The sequence below is a fragment of the Colletes latitarsis genome, chromosome 9 (genome assembly GCF_051014445.1).
Source record: "Colletes latitarsis isolate SP2378_abdomen chromosome 9, iyColLati1, whole genome shotgun sequence".
Lineage (NCBI taxonomy): Eukaryota > Metazoa > Arthropoda > Insecta > Hymenoptera > Colletidae > Colletes > Colletes latitarsis.
Window position 1 is genome coordinate 23,087,152 of NC_135142.1, and position 13,339 is coordinate 23,100,490.

The window sequence follows — 13,339 nt, forward strand, 5'->3', positions numbered from 1 at the left end:
CTGGACTCTCCTTCCTCCATATTATTGTTTCACCCCAAACTTCACAATCACGAATATTCACTGCATTCACAATTACGGACAAACAGGCTCAATTGAATAATTTCGAATAATTGTGCAAAACATGATCACAAACTCACACCCATTCTATAAACAGTTTTATAACACAATAAACGAAATTCTTGAAATTTATAAATGGAGGTAAATTGTTTAATATATTATCTTATGGACTCGTAGATTTTCTTTCTAGCTTACATAAATAATTTTCCTATTTATTTTAGCGAACTTTGAATTCTTTTCTTTATTTTCTAACTAGGCATATAATGGGGTATACTAAAAAATTAAATTTCTCCTTTAACTGATAGACTATCGTACACGATACAATGGCGATATCTCCAAAACGCGACGTGAATATTTGGGAACGTATTGTAAATCAATCGTTACAAAACCAGCCAGCCCGTGCCATTGCAAGAATCCCGAGAACTCGGAAATCCTATCTTATCGAAAGAAAAGTTTCATGTCCAGCAAATAGCGACACGAAACCCCGTTGTCCAGCAACAGCAAATCGATAAATCTGGTTCCGTGCAGCTATTTGCCAGTAAAGCGTCCGACCAGGAAACACGAAAGCATCGAAGAGCTGCAGGGAGGAAAAGGAAGCAGACGATTCTCGTTGGCTTTCGAGAAGGAAGAGAGATTTATGGTGGTCACTTATCGAAACCGACCCCATGCTCTATCATTTACGAGCACCAGAAACGAGCATTTTTTCGGAAACTACCTGCTCTTCGGGCCGAGTGTTTTCCTTCCATTTTCACGATCGGGAAAATAACCTGGCGTAAACGCGACCTTGATACAACCATCCCATCGACAAACTTTCGTCGGTTAGAGATAGAGGACGGTCGTAAACGTTCATTTATATTTATTAAGATATAGCAGAACTCCATTTATAGTACAAAACATGTGTGTACTCCTCTGAATGGCATATCGTCTGATATAACTTTGTTATGATTTTAGTTACGTAACATCCACCTTTTTATATTTGAATAATAAATATTCGTTTATTCGATGGATTAACTCGACCGTTAAAACGAACGCATTTCTGTTGATAGAATTCCGAGGCACTCAATCGTATGAATTCGCGTCAACGGGAAAGCGATCTCGTATAGAAGATCGTTTAAGCGGCGGGAAAAATAATTTCCATGAGAAAAGAAATCTCTGATGCGTGATAAATGTATAAAGCCCCTCGTACTCGAAGTCGTTCAGTGTTTTGACATCGAACGCGTGGCTGAGCACTGTCGCGAGGAACAGAGCCCCCTTCATTGATCAATGTCACTGCTTCTGTGTCAACAAGAAAGTACAAGTGATCCTTAATCTGGTGTAAAGAGGAACCTTGCGAGCAATTAGTGCAACCCAATACAAGTGTGAATACCTAACAATAAGTGAGGTAGGTCAGTAGGTAGGCTCTTCACCTTATTGATCGTTCTTGAGAAAAAAGAACTGAAGAATCGCGACGAGAAGCGTGGGATAACGAGCGTGGAAGTTAAAATTGTAATGTGACGTAATTATTTAAGCATCTTAATTACGCCCCAACAGAATTCACAAAATATTTAATCGTGTCGAAACTATCGTCGAAAACACAGGGTGAGTCAAAAGCGGAGACAAAATTCTTACGTAAAAATCTCGAATAACAATTGTTCGTTTATTCTTGATTAACGAAGAAAAACCTTGAATTCATAGAACAAAATGAGACACGTATTAATCAAGAAAATTCTATATAAAATTGGTAGTATTTAATATTCTTAACCTATTACGCAATCAAATAGATTTGTTATGTACTGACATGAAAAAGAAAAGAATCCGTGAGTGGTAGCATCGAAGGGTTGAAGATGAACCTTCTGCTACCACTCCTTCTCAGACATTTCACCCCAAGTTCGCGCCACGCATCACAATTAATTCATCGAACACTACAGAATTCCACGAGACATTTACAAACGCGACACTGTAAGAACAATAATAATATGGAAGAAACATTTATTAGGGCGAGAGTTAATTTAGAATCACTTTTTCGTCGGAGAAAATTCGAGTTGCACGACTACGGTCACGTCTCGAGTCTCGATGACGAGAGATCGACACCGACTGATCGACGAGAAAAGCTCTCTCTATTTTTAACGCGAGGGTCAAAGCCGGCCGCGTGGATCGCGATCGAAAGGGCGAGGAAAACTCGTTGGAAAAGAAATTCCTCCGCGAACGATGCTCAGGAGACCACTGATTTCTGGTTTTCGGTCCGAGTTGCTGGTTCCACCTAGACCACTGGACGCGGAAACGCGTATTAATAGTTCGGTGGAAATGGAATCTAGGTGAGCTACGGGAAAACAGCGGCGAACAAGCTGTTACGCGTGAGCCTCGATCGAGGGTAACACGAAATCGCGTCAGACTCCAGTCGATATCCGGATATTTATTGTTCCCCGTGCCTGAACCACCCAGACTAGAATTACGGTCACTAAATCGTCTATAAGAGGATTTTTGCTTTTGCAAAATTAATATAATATCTTCGTTTTATCTAAAATGATTGTACTTCATTCGTCCTCTGCCAAAGTAGGGTATTTTAAAAATCGTTCTAATATTCATTAATAAAATCGAAACGTAAAAAGACTGCAGTTGCTACATTTACATTTTCTTTTTTAATCTTTCTAAAAAATCTTTTAATTTTTAATTCTTTCCACGCACGTGCGCGTTCAAACCTCGCTGAATTATAGATTTTTTATTCCATACGATAGCAGATTCAATTTTTGATGGTCGCAATAATTTACGAAAAACACGAAACTTCGAACGCGGATATCGTAAAAACACGGTAAAGCTTCAGCGCATTTTCGTCCGCGCGATTTGCAAACCGAGCACAAGTTTCGGGACCGGACTCCCTATAAATCTGACCTCCATTTGCGGAAAGTTCCACGGGGAATTTAATAGATCAGCCGAACGGTAGGAACAAATCGATTCCACAGAATCGTCGAAAAACAGAGAAGCCTCGGAAACACGCGTTTAAATATCGATACCGTGTTCCATCGGTTTTTAATAGAAGTATATACGGAAGAATCAAGAATTCCACTTTGATTCGAACTAACTGTAAACATTTATTTGTGAAACAATTCGATGGAAAATATCATAGTTGATATTTTCTTGAAAAACAAACGTTCGAATTTTGGTAAGAAAATCGGTAGGGAAATATTCGTATCGAATATCTTGGACCGTAAATACTGTTTTCGGCAAACGTAAACCCCGTCGAAAGGTTCGTTCAAAATTCGTGCATCTCATCCGCGGTAACCTAATATTTCAAATTTTCGACACACGTCGACGAAAGGCAAAGCACTCGACGAGACTGCTCGAAACTTGGCGGTATAATCTTGATAATACGATAAGCGAGCCGTAGCTAAATTGAATAAAACACTTGTAGTTGGTGCGTCAAATATTTCTCGACGCAGCCATGAATATGTTAATTTTGAAACCGAGAACCTCCGTGTAGTTTCGAACAAAGTGCTATCTCCGTGGGCGAAGTTGTGTCATCTACGTCTTCTATAAGAATTCAGATGCAAATTGAAATTTGCTGAGAATCTTTGTAAAGGCCACGGCGATCTGGGTCCATTTTCAATTATCTGTATCTAAATAACCTCCTGTATACTAAACATTCTTCTACAATATCTTTTATCATCCGTTCTTTATTAAAATTGTTAGAATAGCGACGTTCGATTCTTGTTACTAGAAGGTCACGTGTTATAATTTTAATGCGTTTTATATCCATATCTTGTGAAAATAAAGAAAATTTTCTGAGCGATTAAGTTTTTCTATCCACATCCTTGACACGACAGATCGCAAATTCGCGAGTCATTCTATTTCAATCGACGAGTGCCCTAACAATTAATGTAAACTCCGACAACGATCAGATTACAATTGTTGTAGGACGGGCCAGGCGAATTTGAACGCAATACTGACGATATCCAGAATAATCGGTTGGCGGCTGGTGAAAAAGTTATCAACGCGTTGGAGGCAATCACGAATCCAATTACGATCGACGCCCTGTTCGTTGCATGTGCGTTCTCTATTTGCATTTCACCATTTTTTTTCTTGTACAGTGTACAGAGTTCGACAACGAATCACGATCATGATTTAAATATCCCCGAAAGAGTCGTTTCTTCTCGATGCAATAAGTTATTAAATATATTTAACGAACAAACGAAATGCAAATCTTGCAAGCAATCATGTAGTCTACTCTACATATTCTAATCTAAATATTAGAAGCATTTCCATCATAGTTACACCAAGAATTAAAGTGACAAAATTTATATGACGTACGAGAGGCTGCTTTGAGAATATTTTAAATTCAAATTAAATTCATCCGTGTTAAAATTAAACCACACATATAGTCGACTTTTGATACACACTCGAAACTATAATTATGATATCAATAAAAAATAAAAACTTACGTTTTGTTCTTTGCTACGGAGGATCCAAACGATGCAATTTAAATTACACAAAGCGTTTGACAGATCGTTCTTTGATTCGAATAAGGAACGCAGATTACGTAAAAATTTCAAATTGCGATCCAAGAAAATCGCACGCGATAAATCAGCGGATGCATTATCGTTAGAGAATCGGGAAAGTTAATTTCACGGGTCGGAGAATTCGCTGTGCGTTTATTTAAATGTAAAGTTCTCCCCTGTCCTTTACTGGGTTGTTTTCCAACAATACAACATAGTTCCTGCGTCTGCAATGAACCGGTACAAGTTACTACACGATGTTGTGCGTAGCGGGACGTTATGACGCGCCATGGTACAATTTATTTCGAAAACCCTTGGAACTGTTTTAGGAAACCACAATCTGTTGCAACAATTCCCTATAAAGTCCCTGGTTCGCCAGCCAGATATACAATTCCATGCATTCGCAACAACAACCGCTGTAGCATGCTTCGCTATTAATCAACAAAGTACAATTAAGCTTCCTTTATTTATTGTTTCAGTTTTCACAGAGAAAGCTCGTTCTTTCGAAACAGACGTAACGTTGCAGAAAAAAAAAACACGCTGCCTCGCGACGGGGAAATTTACGCAGAATTTTTTTTAAAAATAACTTCCGAATGTTTCTCGTCTCTCTAATTATAAAAACAAACAAATTCACACGTCCGAGTTGAATCGAACGCGAACGTTATATTCTAACGTTCCAGCCTCGAAGGCTAATGCGAAAATCCACTAATTCGTTCGTCATTCTGTCACGAAAACTGCGTTTCAGCGTTTCGAATCGTGTATACGTTTTTATTTTATACGCCGTTACGTTATTTAAACGAATCTGCTTGACTTTCATCGAGCCCGTGCCGGCAAAATGAAAAACATCAAGGCGCAAATATTTTACATCGCCCCGGTCCCGGGCCAACGGATAGAACGAAATATTCGTCGCTAAATAAATTGCCAATTAAACTAACCTTCGCAACAAGGGGGTGGGGAAGGTGAGAGGTGGGCTCGCGTATCGAGAAAAACACGTCGACGAATTATCAAAGTAAACCTAACTCGCAAATTACAAAAACAAACAGCCCGTGCAGCGTATCGTCGCAACGACACGAAGATGGGGCCCCCGGTGAACGCATCAGAGCAGTTCTTCGGTCGCGCATAAAATGCAATTTGGTGGGTGTCAGACGGCCGTTACTGTTGCCCGCTCTGCTACCCCAGGCGGACGCGTTACGAAATTTAATTGGATTTATCGATCGGTTTTCTGATTCCCATTTCCTGTCCGCCCCCGCTATCGGTCGAGCCACGTGAAAATCCGCCCCCGCCCAGGAGTGTAATCGACATCGTAAACCCGACGATCGTTGATTTCTTTCTCACTTTGTCGAAAATTCTCGCGCTGTTGGTCTCGATGCCCGTTCAATCGACGAGAATAGTTCTGATTTTCGATCCTTCTACTCGAATTGCAACTGAACGATCGGCACCCGTTCAACGGTCCTAAAGTGTTTAGTCAAACTTTAATATCCGCGGCGCAAAATTAAGTGGCTGCTCAAGGCTATCGAGGAGTAAACACCGTTCTGATCCTCTTCACGACTTCAGGTTTCACGTTCCAACTGTTCGTTTTTAATTAAACGATATACTCGTTCACCGTCGCACTGAATTCTTTTGCTTAAAATACAATGGAACTTTTTGGCTGCCTCTAAACTAGCGAGATTTATTCATTCGTTTTATAGAAGCGAGGTGAACGGGCGACGGTTTAGCGAATGAGACTATTTCACTGACCTGGCTCTATTTAATCCTTAATTTATAATCTCACTTAACCCTTCGAGGACAGCACGAGGTCCATTAGAGACCCCAGTCCCAATATTGCGTTAATAACTCATTGACTTAATTGAATTAATACTTGTCCTGTTAGGTAATCCTCTCTTTCGCCCCTTTTAATCCGACGTCGCGGTTACATGTTTCCAAGTAATATTTTAACGACTGCAGTTAAATAATTCTCAATATGCACGCATTTAGTTACATATTTATGGACCACGTAAGAATTATTTTTTACATTCGAATCGATTTATCTAAAAAAAAACATTGAACCTTCGTTTAGGAAAGAACAACACCTTGAAATACAAAGTTTCTCCTATCATTATTTAATATACCTCTATCTTACACGAAGCTTAAACCATCTCTGGCATCCCAACGCAGCATAAACAGACAGTTACACACGGACGAAATAAAACGAACGTCCGTGAATACTTGCATATTTATGCACGAAGATCAAGAGCCAGCACATACCTCGAAACAAGGCACAAGGAACGTCAAGTCGTCACTAGAGGTAAATGTTACGGTCCTCAAGAAACGGGGATAATCCCATTTAAGGTGACCACACGTAGGCTGATCACGTTTTGGACGATGTCATATTCCTGTCACTTTGAAATTTGAGAACTGTCGCGCAGTTTGCACGCTGTGACTCTTTAGTGGACTCCGAAGTAAATATATAATATTTGCCTCTATGTTAACGTCTTGGTTTTCGTTATTTATATTCGGATACATTATAAAATAGCAACAAGAATGGATGGTATATAATATCGTTGAGACTGATAAGTATGATAGAACGATAGACGAGTTTTCTACATGTACTACATTTATCGACTTCTGCGTTAAATGTGGTTTTCAGAGTCGCTATGTGTAAACGCCGAGTGCGCTACACGATCATTTATCATGGGATCGGTACTTCAGTTCGGCATCAACAAGATCTAATCATAAAATATTAGATTTATCCTGTACTTCGTGCACGATGGTACGTCTATTCTTTATCTCGCCTCTGATACTAGGTCCACTTTACCTGTAACTACATTTCGCGTCCTATATTACCGTCAGAGGTAACAAGGGAACCTTCTTTATCGGCCACCCACATATATATGCTTTGCTATCAGTCGATAGAGTAGAGAACCTGTTATCAACTATCGGTTAAACAAACCTACTGTTGATATAGTATTACCAATTGCAGATAACTTATTGTGAAAGAAGATTAATCGATAAAGTAGATTCAAAGATACAAAATCACAGTTAAAAGCCCTCTTAAACTATTGGCAGACTAAGCACGAACGGGTCCTGTTAATAAAATATAGAACAATATTTTATATTCGCACCGATGATTTATAAGGAGGTCGTTATAATTTATAGAGCGTTCGTTTCTTCGCGCGGAGCCAAAAAATTCCGATACAATGGCTGCGATTGTATTCAACCAGGAGCTTAACGTCGCCAGGAACACGGCAAAGAAACGAACCGGGAAGTAACTAATTCTATGCAAATCAAAGGGGCGTGGCGCAGAATTCCTGGATGTATCATTATCATCGGTTCGATATATTACGTCCTACGCTCAGTCATCCAATTGCAGGTGCATATAAGCGTGTCTTCAAGCGTGTCAGACAATATACATCGGTCGAGATGTCTCGGGGATACATTTAATTGTGACAGAACAATGCGATGCGCACCAGAAGGTTGTCGTTCGAGATGTCTGATTATACAAAGTGTCCGAGTTTCGCGATTCGAACCGAGGAAACCTCTAATAACGAGAGTATCACCGGATCTATAAACCGTAAAAATAAATTACTATTGTTCTTAACCGAAAGGTTAACAATAATACGCTTTTAAACGAGACTCGGTTTGGATGAAATTGATGATTTTGGAGCCGACATCGTGAAAGTGACATTAATATAAAAGTGTACAGTATCGCGTCGGGTTTCTTCGTAACTCTTTGCGTTCGCTAAAACATCATTAATCACGTTCAGGCCATAAGACGTTCGCCTATTCATCATATTCAGTTTTGTAATAGTCGTTGAAGTGAATTTTAGCAAGATGGATGACACTTTTTCGTTAAAAATGAACGCAAGAATAACGGGGTGGAAAAGAAACGAAAAAAGTTTAAATATCTTCTACGATTAAAACAGCAACAATGCGACGCGCTGGAAAGTTTCGCGACGCATTCGTCTTTGTTAATTCGATTTGCGCCGCGGAGAAAGGAAATTCAGGATCATAAAAGTTCCCTGCGATGCGACTGCAACAGCTTCTGTCGAGCGTACTCGACCGAGGTGCCCGCAAAAAGAGAAGCCCGTAAAAGTTTCATGCGCTACGCGTGCAGCAAATACAAATAATATAATTTCCTCGGCCTTTTTATTGCTTATTTTCCCCTCGAGAGAACAACGATAAATTCGTGTTTTGCGTAAACACATACTAACCGTTTCAAGTTGGCTGGAACGATCCTATCTAAGACTGCGAGAACCGCGCCACAGCCAATTAGGTATTGTCGGAATAAATCGTTCCGCTACGAAAACAGTGAATAATTCATAAATACGGTTTCACTCCGGCGCGGCGTTAAATATAATTTATAGAATAGTCGTTCTTAAGATGCTATTTGGAGTTTCTAGAGAGTGAGAAAGTTCGTGTTTCTATCGCTCGTTACAATTTTAAAACTCGACTACCGTGATCGATGGATCATCTTGCGCGCTTAGCATCGAGACAATCTTCCGAGATTCGTTTTTAAAGCGTACCGAATTCGTTCGGCTGGCGTTGTTCCTCGGTTTATCGAATCATTTCTAATCAAACGAGCACCCTTTATATTCAATAATCGAATAAAGCTCCGACGCAAACGAACCGAACGACGGTCCAGCCCGAAGATCGAATCACAATTAGTCAGCCCCCGTCCGCGTCGAGGGAATCTACCGGACTAAAACATCCCGTCGCGATCCATTAATTGCCAATCGGGTTTGTCGATTCGTTTCCACCCAATCAACGCGACGAAAAGAGAAGAAAAAAAAAAAAGAAACAGACACACGTCGCTGCCGGTATTCCAGATTTCCGTACGAGGAGAACGGAGGAGGCCATTACTCAGTCTGTCAAGCACGCAGCGCATCCATGACGATCGCGACGTTTGCTTGCGGTGGCACGAGCTAGCCAATCCTTTTTACAGACTGCCTCTACCTACCAGCTCACCTATCCGCCATTGACTCACCTCTGCACTCTCCGACGGAACAAGGAAAAACACGAGTCGTTAAGATCTCCTCTCACGTACCTCGGCGAACCAGCATGCACCACTACCCTTTCGATGGGATTAAGTTTATTGCTTTAAACTGGGTGTCGGGACGCAATAAATATCTCGTAAACCTGTCCACCGTCACCGTACAAGCCTTTCCCTGGACCCTTCGACTCTCCTTCCTCAATTTTTCTCCCATTTTAGGGTCCACCTTACAAACGATCGCGCTGATACGCGCTGAACAAAGTACCCAACCGCAGCAATTCTAACGCCAAGGGCATTTGTCTTGTGGTAACCATTTTGGCGCGAGAAAGATATTCTTGAACCGCAACATAACGCTGTTATGGAAACATCGAAGGAACTTCTGTACCGTCGCGAAAAAATTAATGAAAATATTTGATTTAAAAGCGATTCGGTCCGAAAGCAAATGATTTTAGCCTTAAGGCGCCTTTTTGACTCTGGAAATGTATGGAGAATCGGTAAAAAGCATCGATTGGTCCAAAGTTGCCGTTACAAAAGGAGCTGCCGAACGTTCGACGAACAATGTCGACGATTTTATCGCCTCGCCTCGGACCCCGCTATTCTCCCGCGAACGTACGAAATTTTTAATCGTTAAGCCGGCTCGTAACACGCGCGAAACGTGTCGCGCGATCGTCTCCGAGATCCGAAGTGACCCAAAGCCAGCGAGCAAGGGTGATAACTTTCCGCGCGAAGGAGCCGACAAAGCAGCTTATATGGCAACTTACGCGGCGACTCGTTTCGCCAAAGCGGTTTTCCTATCTCGCGCTATTCGCTCCCACAGAATGCAGAAGGACAGCCGAGGCCTGTCGGCTATATTAGTATACCGCTTGTACAAACAGGCTGAAGTTAGGCGAAGAACGAGCGAAAGAGACGACGAGAGACGTACGGGTAGTTAAGATCGCGAAAATCGAGGCAACTCTACGATACGAGTACCCGATCTATGAAATTTCTAATTAGTGGCATGAAAAATCAATTCCGGCATGGCTCGTTCGGTGCCACGCGGTTCGATCCAACGAGGCGCATCAAGTGCAATGAAGAATTTAATTACGACTTCGGAAGCGCACAGAAACACTTACGAACGAGAAGATAATAATTTTCGTGCTTACGCGTGAAACGATTGATCGTAAAACTACTGTTTATTTAGTATCGTCCTCGTGATAAGTAAGAGTAGGATCGTTTCATAGTAAATAAATAGCAACGACGTTACCTCGTAATAATAAATAACGAATGGTTTGTTGATATTTCCTTGAATAGAGGGGTTCGAACACCCCTGGGAAAAATTTTAATGAGAGATTCTAGAGGCCAGAATAAGACGAAAATCAAGAATATCAATTTGTTGATTGAGGCTTCGTTAAAAAGTTATTAACAAAATTAAATTAAACAATCAAATCGTTCTAAAAGAATTATTTTTCGTTGCGGGAGTCCATTACAATCATTTTTGGTCAACATGTATACCCCCGAAATCCGACACACTTTAGAGAAAAAAATTTTTTACTGAAAATGTACTGTGTGGCCAGAAATGTTCCTATAATTTCTTAACGAAGACTCAATCAACAAATTAGTATCCTTGATTTTCGTCTTATTTTAGCCTCTAGAATCTCCCAGGGGTGGTTGAGCACCCTGTATAAATGATTGCATGCCCAAATTAACGTGGGTTTTATGTAAAGTTTAAAATTTCTGCAATTTGCGATTGCTTTTAGTTTCGGAATTAATTCGACCACGTTTGTGTACGTTTGCAAATCCGTGAGTTTGCCCCGGTAGTTTGAAACAAGATTGAGAGTAGCTTACCGCCGAGTTGGTCGTCTGTACTGGTACCTTTGTTCCCAATCCTGCGAGCCCTCCGAGACACCTACGCGAGCAATCGGGATCGTTATCCTCGCAAATCGGACAGCCGACCGTGGAGGAACCACCACCAGGTTCCCTGAGGACGTGATTGCTGCTGGTGTTGGTCGTGTAACCTTGGTCGGAGCTGGCGTTCGAGTTGGGCCTGGACTCGTCCGAGCTGTCGAAAGGTTTGATGTTCCTGGGACGATGAACGATTCCCACCGGTTCCCATATTTCGCTGGTCGACGAGGCGTAGAAATTATTTTCCTTGGTCTCGCGACTCCTCTCGTCTACGACCTTTCCGCCCCGTGCCACGGTGACCTCCTCCTTCGTCACGATGGACGATTTTACGCTCAAGGACGTCTCGAGTCGCACCGGGGCCCTTTGCAAGCATTCCGTGTTACCGGGGTATCATGGTGGATCCTCGAGCGCTCGAACCGCTCTCGACGCGTACGCGAACAGCGGACGAAATTATGGGAAATGTTTTTAGCAAGTACGCAACGAAGGTTCTCGAACGTAACGGCACGGTAAATAGAATTTGTTGCGGTTTGAAGACTTCGGAGCGTCGACGAACTTCCGAAGTACCAGACTTAGGGGAAACGAAATGAGTTCTGGGGGTTAACTTCGACAAACTTCCGAGTGATTTACGAGACTTCTGTTAAATTCTAATTTAATTAGACCCTATATTCGATTCTGGTATATTAATTTTAAAATAATTCTAAGGTTATTGAATTTTTACGATTAAGAATTCTTGTCTATGCGTAGGAATATTAATTATTTTACAGATTTCAGCATACCACATCAAACGCGTAAAATTCGTAGTTTGCTAATGACAAACGGAAGACAGTAAACGTAGACTGTCTGCAATGTCCGCGTAGGGTATCATGATAGTGCGATGTTTTAAAAAACGTTTCTGTAGTATTTCCCCTTCAGCAGCTAATCTGCTATGCGCATTAATTACTGTTGTTTAAAGAGAATATGAAACGCTATACATCAACCCTTTTCCTTCGTAACAAGCTTCTAAGTATCACGTGACTGAAACGCTAGGGAACGCACTTCATTATTCTTATTTTATAGCGTTTCGCGCTACCTGCCACGTACGGCTTACATGTATCATTTTCAAGACGCAATTATATTCAAATCATAGTCATTTGTTTTGTCGAGTAAATAACCTATTACAAATTTTAAACATTTTACTTTATTTTATTCTTATTTAACGACTTTGTATGTCATGACAAAACAAAATTCATGACTTCATAAAAATATAATATATTGCAAAGAAGGCAAAGTGAAAAATTATTGCAAATTTGTTCTCAAAATACTCTGATAAATATTTAATTCATAAGTTATACTAAAGTTGGATGTCACGTAATTAGAAGCTTGTCGAGGAGAAGAGTATGAGTTTTATGTACTGTACGCCTCTTAAACGACAGAAATTAATGTCACCCGGTATATTATAAAGAGAAAGATCAGTCCCGAGTAAAGAGGAATGTAGTATCATCATTAACCTTTCGATTGCCGCTCTCGAATAACATTTCCCCATATAGCAATCATACTACAATAAATAGAAACTCTGAAACTGAGTAAAAACATCAACAAAATTAAGGCTTGGACATTCTAAGAAAGTCCATACTTCTACAACGCATAATCATTGAAAAATAAATTGTAAAATTAATTCAACATCGAGGCTTCACGATTACTGATTAATTCGACAGTGAAAAGATTAAGTAGAATGTCTGACCCAGTACGGTTCGCGACTCCTTCCAAAACTATTTTCTTCCTCCCAACAGTTTATTAATTTAAACCACGACAATTACAATTATTAGCTCTATATGAGTCTGAAAAAGGGACCCAAAATAAAAATTCTGAATACAAGTAGACATACTATAATAAAAAAAATTGATCTCCGAAAGGAGTTACGAATCTCATTGCATCAAACGTTACACCCAGCCATTCAAAGGCCTCTAAACAGTTTACGTGTTCC

At 40.6% G+C, this 13,339-nt stretch overlaps 1 protein-coding gene across 2 annotated transcripts in view; it reads right to left on the minus strand.

The window, feature by feature from the left end:
* The window catches only part of LOC143345783 (uncharacterized), a 455,578-nt gene that overhangs the window by 317,809 nt on the left and 124,430 nt on the right, over nt 1–13,339 (minus strand). The window lies entirely within an intron of this gene.